Source organism: Dendrobates tinctorius, unplaced genomic scaffold, assembly GCF_039654945.1.
Source record: "Dendrobates tinctorius isolate UK_male_01 unplaced genomic scaffold, ASM3965494v1 ptg000207l, whole genome shotgun sequence".
Classification (NCBI taxonomy): domain Eukaryota; kingdom Metazoa; phylum Chordata; class Amphibia; order Anura; family Dendrobatidae; genus Dendrobates; species Dendrobates tinctorius.
In genome coordinates this window covers 2713909-2733132 of record NW_027361874.1, presented here as the reverse complement: position 1 = coordinate 2733132, position 19224 = coordinate 2713909, and positions in this window count along the sequence as shown.

The window sequence follows — 19224 nt, the reverse complement described above, 5'->3', positions numbered from 1 at the left end:
TGGGAGTATTTCTTGTGCTCCAGCAACAGGCGTATTCGCACCTGCCACACATCCTCAGTGTCTGCCTGCACCATCATCAGCACTTCCATTTTGCCATCCCTTAACACACGGCTTACGCATTTTGGAATTGCTAGGTCTCTTGAAACCAAGTTTATTTTTAATATAAGAAAACAAATGTGTCACCTGCAGCAATCAAAGCAGTTTTTGTGAGTTTACTCCACTGTAATAGAACACAAAAGCGTATGGATGACAATCAAATTCAATCCAGAAAAATGTTTCAATGTTTTTCAGTTTTAGAGATCACAGAAATGTTCACAGACCACGTAAGATGTAGAGGCTGACAGCGGCTGCTACACATTGAATGGCACTGCATAAGTGTTTATGTAACATGGTGCGATGTGATAGCCATGGGAAATGTACTTTGTCTCTTTTTCCCCAGCATGTTACTTGAAGTCTTGGCTGGTTGTGAGAACTTGCTCTATGGGGGCACTATGCTCTTGCAGGCCCCATGTTACTGATAACTTAGGTTGACCAGACCAGATGTTGAAGACTTGAATGAGGGAGACCACCAATCGAAAATAAACGTTTTACTTAATGATAACTTTGTGGGAATTATATACAGTAGATAGCGACTACACAGCTTTATGAACATTTCCTTCACAATTCGTAACATTTCTCTCTCAGTCTCAACTCCTTTCTCGTTACTTGTTTGTTCTCTATCTACAGTCCACTTAGCAAGAGTCCTATTCTCAACCTGCGGTTCCGCATCTTTTTTCCCCTCAAAGGAACTATGCTGCCAGTCTGGCTGGTACTTATCTTCTCTACTACTGACGCTCTGGAACTTCTGCCCAGGGTACTCCATTAGTCTTATGTACTCTATCCCATCTTGTCCCATTACCTCTCTGAATTATAAACTTTAGGCCATTCTGATATGCGTCTTGTCCCCGGACCCATCTCCGAATGACCACTTTGTCCTTCTGTTGGTTCTCCTTCTCTCTTTACGCCGGTTTACTGCTGTCTTGGTCTCTCCTCACTTCGGGACACCCAAGTCATGCGGCACTGCTTACTGTCCAGATGTTAGGCCTGCTTTAGACACACACTGGGCCCTATCTGATGTTGCCACAGGAAACTGTCTCTGTTCCTTCACTGTAGCCCTTCCCACTCTGGGCTAGTCCCAATCATGAACTCTAACTCTCCCTACTGTTGAGCAGAACACAAAACCAACACTATTAACATATGTCACAGTTCACGTTACACAATACAATAATACAAATGTTCTTCAAGGCCATCTGGCCATCGCTGAAGCAAACAATTGCTGAATGGAAGGGGTGCTGGATTTCAGACTCCCTCCAATCTGCTATTGATGACCTGTCCTGTAGATAGGTCACCAGTACCCATGCACGAACATCCCCATTAATTAGATATTCAGAGTGGAATGTGTAAGACATCATATATTGGAGACCGCACTCAAGTTCTTCTGCTATCAACCAGAATGCCCTGTGCTCATTGCCATAAGGATGGAAGGTCTTGAAGGTAAACTTATAAATATGAAAACATCACAGCCCCTGGGTCTTTGAAAAATTGATAAAACGTGGACTTATTACCACCACATGTTTCGGCTCATCAGTGAGTCTTCCTCAAGCTTTATCAATTTTATCCACACTTTATCAGTTTTTTAAAGATCCTGCTGGTGTTGTCTTTTTCATATTTCCTGGTGTATATATATGTGAGCTATGTGTTAGTGATGCATATGTATCAGGCATGTAAGTAGAACATGTGTGCCATGTATCTTATGAATGAGTGTGAGTGCGCAGCATTTGTCCTATATGTGAGTGGCTAAAGATACATAAGAGGGAATTTCACTGCAACTACTAGTCACAAATGTCAAAAATAGACACACAGACGGCACATGAGTGAAAATCTGATGAAAATTAGAAAAAAATTGTTTGAGTTTCCTGCATTGAATTTGGACGATTTTTCACATGCTCGTCTGCATGAGCCACAACTAAAATCAGTGTGACACATTGCAACAATGCGTGTAATTATTTCCTATGGCGTCACGCTGTGACTTGCGACATACTGCAATAAATGATTCCATATGTGTTACATATTCGAATTCAATTCATGTGTGACTTGTGTGCGACTGATCTGCAAATTGGCTGTTTTATTAACAGCAAAACCAGAGCTCTAAAATAGTCGCAGATTGGTTGCACAAATGTTTATTAATATCCCTCATAAATTTTACTGCCGTCCTTATATCTGCAATTTAAAGGTAACCTTTTCTACTGAATAGATACTTTTACTAACAAAAAATATATTGATTTTATAGCCCAAAACAAGAGCAGCACCTATTTTTAAATCTGGCCATATGCAATCGGCTGGCATCCTGATCCTTAGCAGTAGGAAGCCAAAGTCTTATTACATCGCCTTCCAAAATGAAGCTCAAAGCAGGCATTTTATCTTTCCTCGTGTAATCACCATAAGCTAGAAAATGAAATTTCCAAAACCTAAAAGTATTCAGCAGAGAGCTCTAGGGCACCGCATGTCACTTTTTGCTTTGATGCATTCTGTGCAAAGAAGCTTCAAATCTCCTGCTTGAGTTATTTGAACATGTTATTTAACTCTTTCATCGGCTTCTTCTTTCAGCTGCAAAAAACCTTGATTGAATAATAATGGCAATCATATAGATCATCTGCATGAAGGTGATTCTGGTGCCATGATCAAAGCTATTGAATTCTAAGATATCCAAAGGTGTTATTATGTTACAGTAATTCTACATTTTTCATATATAATCTATCTCTCTCTCTCTCTCTATATATATATATACATATACACACAGTATATATTTATATGCACTCACAGATGCAGTGCCATACAGACATTTTAGGCAGGTAATGTTGATCAACAGAGATGTTAATGATTAATTTTAATAAGTTAACAAAATGCAAAGTGAATGAACAAGAGATAAATCTAAATCAAATCAATATTTTATGTGACCTTAAAGTTACCAGAGTTTCTAGCTGCTGGAACAGCTGGAATCTGTCAATATAGGTTACCGTGCGTGTGTATTACTTGTTGATAAATAAAAAAAACAGTGGGGCCCCTAATTTTTAATAACCAGCCAAGGGAAAGCAGATAGCTGCCATCTGTTATTATTCTGGGAAGGGGCCAATATTCATAAAGGTTCACAGCCTATGAATAACAGCTCACAGCTGTTTGTATAGACATTACTGGTTATTGAAAAGGCCTTATTTCTATTAAACACCAAAGGCTAAACAGACAGCTGTGGGCTGATCTTAATAGGCTGGAAAGAGGCCATAGATATTGGCCCCCTCCCAGACTAATAACACCAGCCCTTAGCCACCCCAGAGATGACGCATCCATTAGATGTGCCAATTATGGTGCTTAACCTCTGCTCTTCCTGATTGCCCTGGGGCACTGACAATAGGGGGTAATTGTTTTGGGGGTTAATGTCAGCTGACATCAAGCTCATAGCATAGCAATGGAGAGGCATCTATCAGTAGCCCCCAATACTAACCTAGTAAGTTAACTCCTTTCCGATATGCGCTGTATATATAGCTCCCGCAAACCACCGTAATAATCGTGTGGGCTCATGGAGAGGCAGTTTAACCCATCCTGCTGCAACCTAAAAAAAAATATCATGGTAAGATTTTTTCTATTCCCTAATAATACGTCATCTTGTGTTAGGCGTCAGGTTTCTTCCCATGCCCAGGAGGAATCCCGAGCCTTGCCTTCTGCAGTCTCCCATTCTTTCCCGACCGCAGAGGAGGCTGCTTAGCAAAGACGTCGATCCCGGCAATCCATACTAGCCAGCAGCGAGCAGCTCCTGGGACTAAGTCCCTCTTTCGGTCCACTGAGCATGCCCGTTGGATGACCTTTCATTGGAGGTCAGAGGTCACATGCTCAGGATCTGTTGCTTCTCTAATTGGAAAGCTGCAACTATAAAAGCCTCGCATGGCCGCCCGGCCATGCGCTAGAATAGAATAATGTACTCGTGTGTGTGATTATGGATGCTTGTTTCTGGTGACTGACTCCTTCTGATTCCCTCCCTTTGATTGTGCATGTAATAGGGTTATCGGAGTTAGAGTCAGTGCCTAGTAGTGGCATTGCCTTTGCACCACAGTGCACCCAGTTCTCGTCATGAGTGCTAGCGTCAGATTGTGCCATCCAGCACAAGGCACTACCGTACCACATTCACAGCAGCGTCCGTCAGTGTGGCGCCGTGCGCAATTAGTGCACTTTCCAGTCCTAAGCTTAGGCTGGTTAGTGGCGTCCGCCAGAGCGGTGCAGTATGCACTTCGAACTGTTAAACTTTTTGTTGCTTTTCCTGGCACCGCAGTTGCAGTGCCGAACACTAGTGGGTCTAGAGGGACTCTAATTCCATGTCCTTGGAACAGGGTCCTGTGATCAAGACACTAGCGTTCATCCAGCGGTATTGCGGCCCTGTGAAGTACCAGGGTTCGCCTTTGACATACCGGATGAGGTTAACCCGCGTGTGTTAGTTATACCGCCATCTTGTATCCGCCATTACCAAGCAGCAGGTAACATCTCTGCATTGTGGATCCCGGGCTGCGAACGCACCTTATACCATCTTTATTCTTTGGTGCATTTTGCAAGCCCTTAACATCTTGTCCCACAAAAAACAAGCCACCATACAGCTCCGTCAGTGGAAAAATAAAAAAGTTATACAGTGGGAGAAATAAGTATTTGATCCCTTGCTGATTTTGTAAGTTTGCTACCCTTAAAATTATAGACTTACTTTCAAAATCAGCAAGGGATCAAATACTTATTTCCCCCACTGTAGCTCTCAGAATAATGCCATGCAAAAATAATTATTTTTTCTATAAAATATGTCTCTATTGTGTAAAAGCACCAAAACATAAAAACTATATAAATGTGGGATAGCTGTAATAGTACTGACCCAAAGAATAAAACTGCCTTATCAATTTTACCACACGGAACGCCATAAAAAAACCTCCAAACAACAATTCCTAAATTGCTGTTTTTGGTTCATTCTGCCTTAAAAAATCAGAATAGAAGGTGATAAAAAAGTCATGTGCCTGAAAATGGTAATATCAAAACGTCAACTCATCCCGCAAAAAAAAATCAGTTACTTTACTCTGTTAGACGAAACATGGAAAAATGAAAGCTCTCAATAAAAAGCGTCTTTTAGTGTGTGACAGTAGCCAAATATAAAAACTATATAAATCTGGTATTGCTGCAATCACACCAACTCGAAGAATAAAGTGGTCTAAACACTTATACCGCACTAGGAACACTTATACCGCACTAAAACCAATTCTTCACCTGCTGTTCATTTGGTTTCCCAAAGATTGCAGTAAGGCTTGTCTTACATTTATCCTGCGCTCTGCGCTGAGCACTTACATTGGGCCTTCTGTGTAATTTATTACCTCATAAAGTGACAATGATCAGAATTGTAAAATTGCCTAGTCATGAAGGTGAAAACAGGCTTGGAGGTAAAGGGGTTAAACAACAGGCACCATTAACCAAACAACACCACGAGTACCAAAGAAATCTGCAAACAAATCAGGGGTTGTAAACTTCTTGATTATGTTACGTACCATGGTCAGAATTAAAAAATTGGCCTGATTGGGAAGATGAAAACAGGACAGGCTCAGGGGGTGAAGGGGTTAACAGAAAAAAATGCACATAAAGGAAAAAACATTTTATTTGAATAAAGACTCTCCCACACATTCCCTGGTTTACCCATTTGATAATTTTAAAAAATTCTCCACAGATCCAACAACATCCAATTAGGTCCCATGTCGTCCACCGATTTTCTCACTGCAGTACTATCATCGCCCGTGAGCCATGACCACAAGAACGTGACTGCAGAGGTTATTTTTGATCATTTCTCATGGGCAATGACGTTATGCCAGTGAGAACTGACCATGAATAACCTCTGCATTTTCACTCTTGCAGACCTGGCTCACAGTGCTAATGTGACCATGAGAATGAGATTGCAAGGGTTATTCAAGGTCATTTTTTATGAGCAATGATGTTGTGCCTGTGAGAAATAACCACTAGTAGCCTCTGCAGTCTCGCTCTCACCGTCAGTTGCTCATGTGCGATGATGACACCGATGTGATCACCAGTGAGAAAATCGGTGAAAAATTTGGGACCTAGTTGGATGTCATCACATCGGTGGATAATTTTTTTTTTCTTAATAAAAGGGTAAACCAGTGTGGGGGAGTCTTTATTCGAGTAAAATGTTTTTTTTTTAGGGCCCACCTATTTTTAATAACCAGCTAAGGAAAATCAGACAGCTGCGGGATGATATTAATAGGCTGGGAAGGGCCACGGATATTGGCCCTCTCACAGCCTAAAAATAGCAGCCCTCAGCCACCCCAAAAATGGTACATTAATTAGATGCATCAATTCAGTTGCTTAGCCTTGGCTCTTCCCAATTGCCCTGGTGCAGTCACAATCGGGGTAATAGTTTATGGGGTTGATGTAAGATGTGTAATGTGCGCTGGCATCAAGCCCATAGGTTAGTAATGGAGAGGCGACTCCCCCATTACTAACCTAGTTAGTTAAAAGAAAAAATACACACACAGCGGAAAAAACATTTTACTTGAATAAAGATATTGGCCCTTCCCAGTCTAAAAATTCAGGCCAGGTCAAATGTAGCGCCGGCCAGCACAGCCATGCCATTACTTCATATGGCTGTGATGGAGCCGTAAGTGCCAGCAGGTCAGACACCTTGGCAAGACTCATCACAGCCATAAAACACAACAACAAGACACAAGCTACAAGACATAAGACACATACTGCATCAGTACAGTCTCTCTGTCACGAATTTGTCTTAACATACTGCTGCAACCTCTTCCCTGTATTAATACTGTGGTTATTGCTGGACAACGGCAGTGTGTGGTAGCTTAAGTTTAAGATTTCTGAGACTAGCTCTCCCTTTTCGGTCCACCTATGTTATCCTGCAGTGAGCTGGTATGTAATTAGCTCCCTGCCTGGAGCCATGGGCGGTGCTCCTTTATATATAAACCCCAGTAGACCATCTCTGGCTGATGGTTATTTAGTTATGCTAGACCTGGTTACTCTGATCCAGCGTGCCAGCTATACCACTCTGTATATAGCATTTTTCTACTTTAATTGTATTTTGACCACCCACTTGCTTTTTGATTTTGTCCCTGACATGACCTCACAGTATGGACCCCACGTGATGAACCTTCTTGCCACCAACCTACTGCATTAGCCTGAGGCTGACTCTGTGTCCCCTACCCAGGAGTTACTCAGTGGTAAACAGAGTGACTTGCACTAAACCTGTCCATGGAATTCCTAATAACATCTTCCAAACTTCCACATACCGTGCACCTATTATACTCTCAAAAAAAAGATTTTCAAAGCAGGCTTGGATTTCAAGGTGTGCTTTTCAAACACTTTTGAAGAAGTACCTTGTATTGGACAATGTAGAACAACGAGGCAAATACCACCACCATACAAAAAGGCAAAAATAAGGAAAACTCAATAGAAAGACAGATTATCTTCCACAACGTTTTGGCAGAAGAATGCCTTTTTCAAGCAAAGTGCATACAAACAGTTTTAGACACATATCAACTTAACAAAGGTAGGTACCCTGTGAGACCGGTTATACATCAAAAATGAAAACAAACATATATATCGCCAATGGTCATAAATGTGTGGTTACCCATCGCCAAGGAGGTAATGCTGAACAGTAGTGAAGCAGACAATCTGTTAACAACAAGTACCACTCCAGAGTTACTACAGTGCCATATCATGCAAATCATAAAAACTGGGTATATCAGCGCATTGATACACTGTGTGCCATGTAAAATATACATGTATGATGCGTAAACAGCAGCAGGGGGGTTTCAACACTGGACCCATGATCACATGTAAGGAAGGCATCAGAGGCATACAAAAGACCTAGTTTTAATTGGTGTAGGAGAGGATTACAGGTAACGGGACCAAGTCTCCGTTCATGCCTATGGATAAATTATACAGTATAAGTCTATTAATAAGTTAATCACAAGAAAAAAGGAAAAAAGGAAAAAGGAAAAAGATAAAAATCAAAAAACAGAGGCAAAAAAATACAAAATAAGAAAGTGAACATTGTAAAATAAAAAAATGAAAAAATTAAAACAATAAAATAAAATGAAAAATTAAAAAATGAAGAAAAAAATAAAAATGAAAAAATGAAAATGAAAAAAATGGAAAAATAAAAAAATCAGAAATGACATATGACAAGGGGCCCAAGTGTGCTAGTCATAATGGGTAGGCTGCCCAGAGCATACTAGTGAAATGTATATCCTCAAATCAGGAGCTCAGACAGATCTCTATAATAGATCTGGGCTAGCTGGAGGTGACCGCAAAAAAGAGCTGGCAGACAGTAAATGAAAATGCTTCTTGCCTGCACTTACCTGTTCACTTGTTGCATTACATGTTGCCTTACATGTTGCATTTCGGCGCGCACGGCGCACCGTCAAAAGTGCGCAGCACGCTACTTTCACACTGGCAGCTCATGATCTGCGCACCCTATGCTAAAGATAGGGTGCGCCGATCGCATGCGTGCAAATGCGATAGTAGGCGGTGATCCAGGATGGGGCGGGCAGGGAGCCGGATCGGGGCGGGGCTTACCGACGCAGTGCGCAGCGTTGTTTCAACGCTAATGTGAAACCAGCCTTAATTTGTTTAAATCCCCCTTCCCAAAAAAAGGTCTTAAAAAACAATATAGGGGCACAGTCTGTAAAATACAAGGAAAACTAAATTAAAAAACATACTAAAATAGGGTTAGTTGGAAATACTGTTTAAATCCTCAACACCCATCAAAAAATATGTCCAATATATAAAAATAATTTTGTATGGAAAAAGGAACACATTTTAAAATCTTTTTAGGGCTCTTTGTGGATGAAAAAAAATTTGAAAAACAGAAATGTATTTAGTTTTTCCTTTATATTTTCTGCTGTCAGCAACAGAAAAAGAATATAAAACTGATATAAAAAAACATCTGTCAGAAGGTTTTTGCTATGTAATCTGACAGCAGCATGATTCCAGAGATGTGTCATTTACTGGACTGCTTGGTGCAATTTTATTAAAATAGCAAAAATCTGCTGCCAGATTCCCATTAAGGCACATGTATTGCGAAAAAAAGAAGAGAAAATATTTTAATATCTGAAAGAGGACATTTTTATAGCCATTAAAAGAGCATGTATGATAAAACCTGAAAATGTGCCTGGTAAGGAAGTGATTAAAGGGAATCTGTCATGAGTTTTGGCCGATATAAGTTAGGGCCATCACCTTTCAGGGCTGATATATACAGCATTCTATAATGCTGTATATCTGCCCCCAACCCGACATGTAAGAGAAGTAAAATAACTTTTATTATACTCACCTGCGGGTCGGTCCGGTCCGATGGGTGACGTAGGTCTTGGTCCGGTGCCTACCATCTTCTTAGGATGCCATCCTCCTGCTTACTGCGTCATCCACACAGGCTTCCCAGCACCGTGCTTCTGCACAGGCGTACTTATTTGCCCTGTTGAGGGCAGAGCAAAGTACTGCAGTACGCAGGCGCTAGGCCTCTTTGAGCTTTTCCGGCACCTGCGCACTGCAGTACTTTGCTCTTCCCTCAACAAGGCAGATAATTACGACTGCGCAGGAGTGCAATGCCGGGGAGACTGTGTGGATGATGCAGGGATGCGTCATCTACACAAAGCAATCAGGAGGGCGGCATCATAAGAAGATGGGAGGCGCCAGACCAATACCTGCGACACCCCTCGGACTGGACCGCCCCGCAGGTGAGTATAATAAAAGTTGTTTTTCTTCTCTTACAGGTCAGATTGGGGAGAGATATGCAGCATTATAGAATGCTGTGTATCAGCCCTAAAAGGTGATGGCCGTAACTTATATCGGCCAAAACTGGTGACAGGTTCAATTTAAAGAGGATGTGCCTCCATGCTATAAACTTAAAATCAGGTAGTTCCCCTAAAATCACATGGGCTTCGGTTTCTGCAGCTTTTTCTTTCTGCTAAGAGTCTCTGTTTTCCTATTATGATCCATTAATGTCACCCTAGAAGCTGCTAGGTCATATGCTAATTAACAAATAAATTAACAACCAAACAGGCTTTGCTGCTCTTTGTCACCTTAATGTGAACTTTCCATACTGTGACACTGTCCAGTGGGAGAAGCTGTCTGTGGTTGCTACAAGATCCCAAGAAATCTGAAAGATTTCATTAAATCTCCCTTTTTTCTGTGTATAGTCAGCCAATGCTGGACATGTAGTTCTTCTGCAACCAGCAGGATGCAGTATGAACAGCAGGGGAGCAAGGCTTTCAGCTGTCAACTCCCTTCTCCTGCTGATGATGCTGTGTTCTTCCAGGCTGACGAGCTTCATGCTGAATATTCAGGATCTATAAACAGAAGCAGTCATTTTAGGAGAATGCTGCCATGCTTGTCAGACAAGGCTATGTGGGTCGCCCTCACACCCAGGGCAGTGGGGTACCTGGTACCGGGCCGGTGTCAGGGGGATGTGTCACAGCAGCAGTGACCCGGTCCGTGGCCCTGGGCGCCCAATATCAATGGTGGTGATGTATATAGTGTAGTTTATTTGGATAGTTCGTGACGCCACCAGTGGTGTTTGGCAAGGGAGATGTTAAGCCAACGCTGCATGCAGATCCGCTGGGACTGATGATATGTTGCAGCAAAGATGGTGTAGCTCCCCACAGGTGGAGCTGTAGTCCCAGGGCAGTGTAGGTGCAATGGACGAGGAGAGGCGCAGAATGGTATAGATGCTGTTACCCAGATGTAGCGGTGCTGGAGGTGTTAGCGACGAATGAATGAAGGACACCAGGGCTTGTAGTTTCAAAGCTTTACTCACAGTTCTTGGTAACCACTGGTGCCGTCCTCTGGGGTAGAGACTCAATCAACCTCCCGGGCAAGTCAGGGTTCTCCTCTCCAACACTCCGCCAACATGTGCCTTTCCTGAACGACTCCTCTATTGCGCCTTTTAGTGTGAAGAACTCCAGCACCGTGGTTACTCTAAAGTTCCTCCTGTCAGATGTTCCTAGAACCTTACTTGTATGACAGACAGCTGTAGCCCGATCAGAGACCTCCTGGATCCCGGCTCTCTATCCGTGTTGCTGTTGTATCCCAAGTCTTAGATGGGAGTAGTGCATTTGCAGCCAACTACTCCACCGGTGTCTGCTGCAGAACCATAAGTGTCCATACAACCTCGGGGACCGGGCCCCGGCCTTGCGCTGAGAACCTATAGGCAAGGTTCCTCTTCCAACCCACAACTCCTCTCTGTTCTCCTACTCCTTCGCTCTGCGCTGTTCCTTCTCTCTCTCTTATGGAAGCTTAGGTTGCAGTTCTACGTCTTTCTCCTTCTCTTCTCTTTCCCGTGCCAGCTGGCTCAGATTACGGAGGCAGCTGCAGCACTCTTTCTAAACTGAACTCAAACTGAACTCAAAACTAACTTCAGAACTGAACTCCTGTCAGACTGACCTCCTGTCAGACTGACCTGCAATTCTAAACCTTCCCACTCTTTTATATTTATCTCCACTCCACCCACCTCCCAGCACATCTCGTGTTACGAAGCAAGGAATCACCAGAGGTGCTCTGCTACCCTCTAAGCATGAGCCGCAATGTGATCAGTGCTGAACTATCCTGTGTGTGGGATGCAGGTGTTGGAGTAAGGAAAGGAGTTCCCAATTTACCTAGTTGGTGGGGCACTACACTTTAGAAGGTACAGTACCTCTGTGACGACTGAGCCTCAGGGGTGCCACATATGTCTGTCAGTCTGGGTAGTGATGTCACAGGTGGTAGAGTGATGAGTTAGATGGTCACAAGTGGCTGAACAAACCAAAGCTGCTTGACCAGCACTTCTCAACCTTTTTGGTCTTGAGGAACCCTTGGGAGGAAAAAATTACCTCAGGGTACCACTACCATTTATTTTTCTTAAAATCATCAAAATTAATTGAAAACACAATACATAATACTTGGATATTACGGATGGCTATTAGTATAAGAACCTTACAGCCACAAAAGCTGAAATCTCAGTGCTGTGCAGCACCATTTACCTATTTATCCATATCTGCCTGGTAGAAGATACATGGGGGGCACTGCCTCTACTACCATGTTCAATGACGGCTCAGCAACCTCATTTTGTAATTACTAGAGATGAGCAAACATGCTCAGTGATACTTGGATATCACTCGAATATCTGGGTGCCTGGCACTCGGTGAGCATTAGCCAGAGCTCGACTTCAGTCTCAAATAACTACCCCTCATGGTTGGCGCCTGGAACACAGCCAATAAGCATGCAAGGATTATCTGGGCATCACAGTAATGCGGTAGCCATCTTGGTAGTGGCATTATTGTGATTGGCTGGCCGTGTGACATCATTAGAGGTTACAAAAGGACAGGTGCCATCAGGTTTGGCACACTGGCGCCATTGCACAGCTCTCTGACAGTTGTTGTTGGAGGGAGAGAGTGCTTTTCCAGGCATTTGTGTGCACAGTTTAATAAATTAGAGTCCTGTAGTGTTGATACTGGTGCTGAAGCTGAACCATCATACTAAAAGTCCTTGTAAAGGATAATTTTGTGCTTTTGCTGTTTGTATCAGACACAATCTGCGTATTGCCTAGGGAGGGAGAGAGAGTTGCAGGAGCATGGAGAGTGTCTGAATACAGTCTCTAGGTAGGGATTAGTGCTTTGCAGCCCATTGCTAAATATATAGCTGCGGCAGATGACCACATTTTTATTTATTTTGGTTAAAAAATGACTATATTGTCATCCATGGGGTTTTAGGTGCTTTGTGTTACATTTCTATGTTATATAACACTCCAAAAAAGCTTTGAAATATTTTTCTGCATACAATTACTCATTCATATACTATTATGTGGTCTGTGGTATATTTTGGTGTTATTTAACATTCCTAAAAAGTGTTGAAACATTTTTCTGTATTCAGTTAGTGATGATCAAATAGTGAAATATTTGGATTCTGGAAAATCGGCACGAATAATTTCTAATATCCGTGTATTTGGACCGAATTATAAATCCAATGCAAGTCAATGGGAAAGCCGAATATTTTTCTGCTTGTCCCAAGAAACAGATCTGGGGGCATGGGAAAAAACTGAAATTGATGGGAAAAAAGCTAAAACTAAATGGGAACAGCATGGAGAAGATGCCTGCATGCCTTTCTAACTCACATATGGTATCTGGTATTAATGTTGTCATACTACTGCGCCGGTTTTATGGATTTTGAATAAGACCTACTAAACCAAACCAAATTTTTTTTTAAAGGGAAAAATGCTAAGAAACATTATTTCCTTCGTAATTACATGTATATAACTCAAAATAAAAATGAAAAAAAAAATTATACCTCCCCTTTAGTATATGTTCACATGGAACATTTTGGCTTTATTTTTTATTTTAACATTTGTGAAGGCTCTCACTACTACATTTGGGAGTACCCTCCATCATGCCAAATAGTTAGCAAGACCATGAATACATAATCCCCATCCCTTTACAATGCTATTTCAAACATGCCCATTTGAATTTTGAGCATCGCCCACCACCACCATGTCTACCGCCATATCATTATGCGGCCCTCGCTTACAATTTGCAGAGTGCCAGCAGGTGCCTTGAAAACAGAGTTTAGTAAGGGCTCTCAGGTGACCCTGTGTCATACATTTGGGAAAGCTCTCACTCCTACTTTCGGGAGGTCCCTCCCTCATGCCTAATAGTTAGCAAGATAGTGGAATACAAATTCCCCATCCCTTTACAATGCCATTTCAAACATGCCCATTTGAATTTTAGGCTTTGCCCGCCACCATCACCATGTCCATCGCCATGTCATTATGTGGCCCTCGCTGACAATTAGCAGAGGGCCAGCAGGTGCTGTGAAACTTGGGTTTTGTAAGCTCCATAGTTCATTTTTGCCACCGGATCCCAGTGGAACAACTGTCATAGCGGCTGTTAGGTGAATATAATACAGGAGTTGGGGGAGCTATAAGATCAATGTCAGTAAATTGGATTCTACCAGACACCAAAAGCATTAGAATTAAATTCTGAATACAGTGTATGCAGGCGAGTGACTGTATTGTGGTCAGTCTGTCAGGCCTGAAATCCATGTCATGAACATTTACAAGCCTCATTTTACTTGGAAGCAGCCTCCTCAAGGGAAAGAGACAGGAGTGCCAGTGACCAATCTGCACAAGCCTAGGCATTTTCTATTGGTTTAATAAACAGCATATCTTTATCTAGCAGCTGTGCAACTGGCGCAAAGCCAGCAGAGATACAAAAACGTGACTATTTAGCTCTAATTTTCATGAGTCTGCTGTTGTCGTGTGTAATAAAGCGGATATCTATTTTAAAAAATGACACACATTGCTAGATATATTGAATTTGTACATAACACCTCTGTTAGGGTACATGTCAAAAATAAAGCCAGGAAATTTTTTTTTTCTTAAGCATAAAGCATTCAATATGAGAAAGGGTGATGTTAATGGACGTGGTAGTGTAATGCGTGCCAAGGCTGTGTTACAGATCAGAATGGGACTGGATCTCGTTCTAGCTTCCTGTCAAAATGTGGTCAACGCGGTACACCATTGACGAACCCAGACAACTACCAGGATGTTGTGTGTTGGATGGCAGACAAAGGCCATCCAACACAAGCAGTGTTGACAAGCAGCACTATGAAGTCTTCTACACGGTCCAGTCTCAGTAGCCAAGAGGCTGGACCTCTGAATCCTCAATTTGAGGTTTACTTTCCCTTGTAACTTATCAGGCGTCTCAATGTGCACCATTAAAAAGGGTCATGAGGATGGGGAGTGTAGTGATACCCAAAAATTTGAGCGCCCACGGCCAGGAGAAAGCCATGTTGGGGAAGGTCAATTCATGTCTGAAAAGGTGAAGGATAATCATGACGCACATTTGCCATCAGGTCAGTACCAAATCTCAACTCAGGAGGAGGATCATATTAAGGAATTGGAAGATGACATGGTCGGTGATGAGGCCACTGATCCAACCTGGCATGATGGCACGCCTAGCAAGCACAGCAGTGCAGACAGGGATTGGTCCGTAGCCCAAAAACAGGCAAGAAAATGTAGTGGTTTGACTAGGTCAGCTGTTATTATTATTTATTTATATAGCAGAATTAATTCCATGGTGCTGTACATGAGAAGGGGTTACATACAAATTACAGATATCACTTACAGTAAACAAACTAACAATGACAGTCTGATACAGAGGGGTGAGGTCCCTGCCCTTGCGGACTTACAGCCCCACAGAGCTAGATAACCGGCCAAGGGTGCGTTTTTCCCCTGTATGGCAGTTTTCTTTATTTAATTCCTTCAGACAAAACAACTTTAATTTGCATCATTTGCCAAACCAAGCTAATAAGAGGCAAGAATACTGCCAACCTGAGTACCACCAGCATGCAAAAGCACATGGCAGCCAAGCACCCCAGTAGGTGGGCGGAACACCTGGTATGATGACTGAGAGACGGGGGGATACTGAATCCCACTGCCATCACCAATCTATGACGGAGCTTACACAGTCACAGCTTTCTGGCGCCCTCTTACCCTCAGGTCAGTCAGGGAACTGCACCAAGGATAAGTAGTCGCCGGAGAGGCTGCCCTGTTACGTACTGGTTATCAAGGCTCTCTGCAGTGAAGGCGGTAAATATATAACCAGCTCCAGGCTGGGAATATATATATATAAACCTCCGGTATGTCACTGCCAGGATCCCCCAGTAACCACAGAATGGTATGCTGCCACCAGTTCCTCTTTAGATATAAGAATGGTCCGTTTACAAGCTTATATCCAGTCAGAAACCAAATCCATGTAGCGTATAAGTACTAGCCGGACTCACAGGCATGGGAAATCGGGATTTGAGGTAAAAGAGCAGCCAAAAATTAATTGATATTTTAATTGCCGAAAGGTGCACTAGGTCTTTGGAGGTGGTCTGTAGATTGTCCTTGACTGTTCTCACCATTCTTCTTCTCTGCCTTTCTGATATTTTTCTTGGCCTGCCACTTCTGGGCTTAACAAGAACTGTACCTGTGTTCTTCCATTTCCTTACTATGTTCCTCACAGTGGAAACTGACAGGTTGAATCTCTGAGACGACTTTTTGTATCCTTCCCCTGAAAAGCTATGTTGAATAATCTTTGTTTTCAGATCATTTGAGAGTTGTTTTGAGGAGCCCATGATGCCACTCTTCATTGGAGAATCAAATAGGAGAACTACTTGCAATTGGCCACCTTAAATACCTTTCCTCATGATTTGATACACCTGGCTATGAAGTTCAAAGCTCAATGAGGTTACACAACCAATTTAATGTTTCAGGAAGTCAGTAAAAAGTAGCTAGGAGTGTTCAAATCAAGAAAATGATAAGGGTGCCCATACTTTTGCACCGGTCAAATTTTGTTTAAATGCAGATTGCACATTTTCTGTTAGTACAATAAACCTCATTTGAATCCAGAAATATAACTGAGTCCATCAGTTATTAGATATATGAAACTGAAATAGCTGTTGCAAAAACCAAAATTGTTTTAAAGAAAAAAGGTTAACATTAATAGGGGTGCCCAAACTTTAACATATGACTGTAAATAAATATAATAATAATAATAATAATAATAATATGGGTGTTTTAACTAGAAAATCCATCCAACATGCTATTGAATCAAAATCTTGTTTTTCTGGCAATTCTGTTCAGCTGTGCACAAACTATGTCAAATTGGTAGCTAGACCCCAGTGGGTGTTGGCACAGTGTCATGTTGACTACAGTCCCCAGATGTTATCTAGATCCATAAGCTCACCTGTACTTTAGCAGCATGATGACTTAATAGGAAAAGCACATGGTATTGGTGGAGCTGTTGTTTTCTTGCCAAAGAAACTCAATAAGATCAAAGAGGTGGTTAGCCGCACACGGAATGGAAGAATGGTAAAGATGACAATTAGTTTCACATTTGAGGTAAAACACACTTCACCAACTTGCTTTCACTCTTACAACATTATATTCCGAAGCCTTGAAGAAAAAGATGAATATAATGTGAAGCAAATAGGTATGAATAATTATTTATCACACAAATGATGTTACAAAAGTCAGAAGATACACAACCTATTAGTGGGGAAGTTCTTTTCCACCGAAAATTTGAAGTTTGTGACGTGTCATCTTGTGGATTGATATGAGCCACAAAGTCCTTCAAAAGTGAAACTGTTCTGGATGTAATGTACAATTTTCTCTTGAAAATTGGAAGAACATGCCTTCTATGCTGCTCTCATTAAAGAACTGATTAGCGAGATATGTACGGAGTCAGGATGACCGGGCTGCGGGTACCTGTGCTGCGCCGTGTCTGGAACTGTCAAGGCTGTGTCCCCTGTTTCCCGGCGGAAGGAATAGGGGAACGAACAGGCCCCATTACACAGAAAGAGGGGTCATGTTTAAACAGGTAACCTGGCTGGAAGCTGAGGGGAAAAAAAAGGCAAATCAGGAGTGAGTCCACTGCTGTGAGCTTCTGATTATCAAAGGGGGGCACAATGCACCCAAAGCACCAATGCTGTGGCGAAATGCAGCAGACAGACCCGGTGACACACTTACACTCGCACACTCACGCAGCCTCTTGCACGGCACCACCAGTGGAACACCGTCGCACTGCGCCTGTGTGGGGAAGGTGACTTGACGGACAGACTTGACTGGAACTAGGAGGGGACGATTTGTGCACTACAGACGGAGGTTGGCAATGACAGAAAGGTAACAGCAGGGAAAGACAGAAAAGGGAGTGCAGTACCGAAATTTGACCACAAGATGGCAGGGGGAGTGTAGTTCAGGACTTAACATCTGCTTACGGCTATAGAAACTGCTTAGTCATGGGGGGTGGGGAAATAGGAACCCAGGAGGGGAATTCCCAGTGAGAGAGGGGATAAATAGGACTGGTTGGGGTTCCAGAGGTTAGGTTAGTCCCAGGAGGAGCTCAGCAGAGGAAGACTCAGGACAGAAGACGGAGAAAGGAAAAGAGCTCGACCAGGGGACTGATAGGAGAAGACAGTCAGGGGGTGGCCCTGACGCAACATACTGCAGGACAGACGAGGCCCCGGGGGTACCGATTGGACGATGACCTCAGGCAGGTGAAGCGCTGGCGGTAGATTGGTCTAGGACAGCCCCAGCGAAAGATCCGCAAGGGACGTCATCCCGACTAAAGGAAAAGTGAAATGTACCCGGGCCTGGAAACGGAGAGCTGTAAAGGAACTGCGGTGCATGGCTAAGGTCGTCAGGAGGACGGCCAATAAACCCGGATCTGTTACAACTGAATTCTGCCTCTGTCTCGTCTTTGCATCGTCCGGTCGTGGTAAGCAGTGGACCACCCCCCAATCCGGCCCCCTACCACACCTACGCAAATTCCACACAGGCGCAGTGAATCATTCGGCTGATCCTGGTGGCCGATGCGCGACATGTCTACAGGCAGAGGAAGCCAGTCACATTAAAGGGGTTTTCCCATAAATGAAAGTTCATTTTAAAAATTGTCTGTGTCTGACCGTGTACGGAGCATGCCACATCTCCTGGTCAGGGGAGGAAGCAAAAGACAATACTGACATTACAGCAAGGGATCACAGAGGATTAATTTTGTGAGGTAAAATATTTCACTGACTGTTATTAAACAATATTTTGACTGCGTTTGACACAGGTTGCCCCAGGTTGCTGCAGCGTCAAAACGACACATGTGAACGCATCCGCATACATCCGCATGGCCTGCGAACCCAATGTTAAAGATAGGTACGCAGGCCGCTTGTAGATGTAGTCGGAGCTGAACGGAGGAGGAGCGGCAGTGGGTGGAGCTTCACAGAGGAACTACGCAGCCCTCCGCAGCTCTGACATCCACAAATGTGAAACCAGCCTTAGTGAGCAGCAGAGAGCAGAGTCTGAATTCCAGCTTCTCAATGCCCGTCAGAGTAACTCTCAGCCCCCACACATAACAACTGCAGAGTGGGTGTGGATTGATGACATATGAGAGGTTGTTCAAATCATTGAGTACTGTGAAAGGTTCTAGCAGGAAAGCGGGATGCAGTGATGAACAGGAGGCAGAGCAAGAGTTAACGGGTTCTTTATGCAAAGAGATCTTAACAGTAACTACTCTATGCAGGGAGTATGCAGGTATGGAGGTATACAAATACAGGAAGGGGTTAAGTGGTAGGGGGTTCAACGTTAAC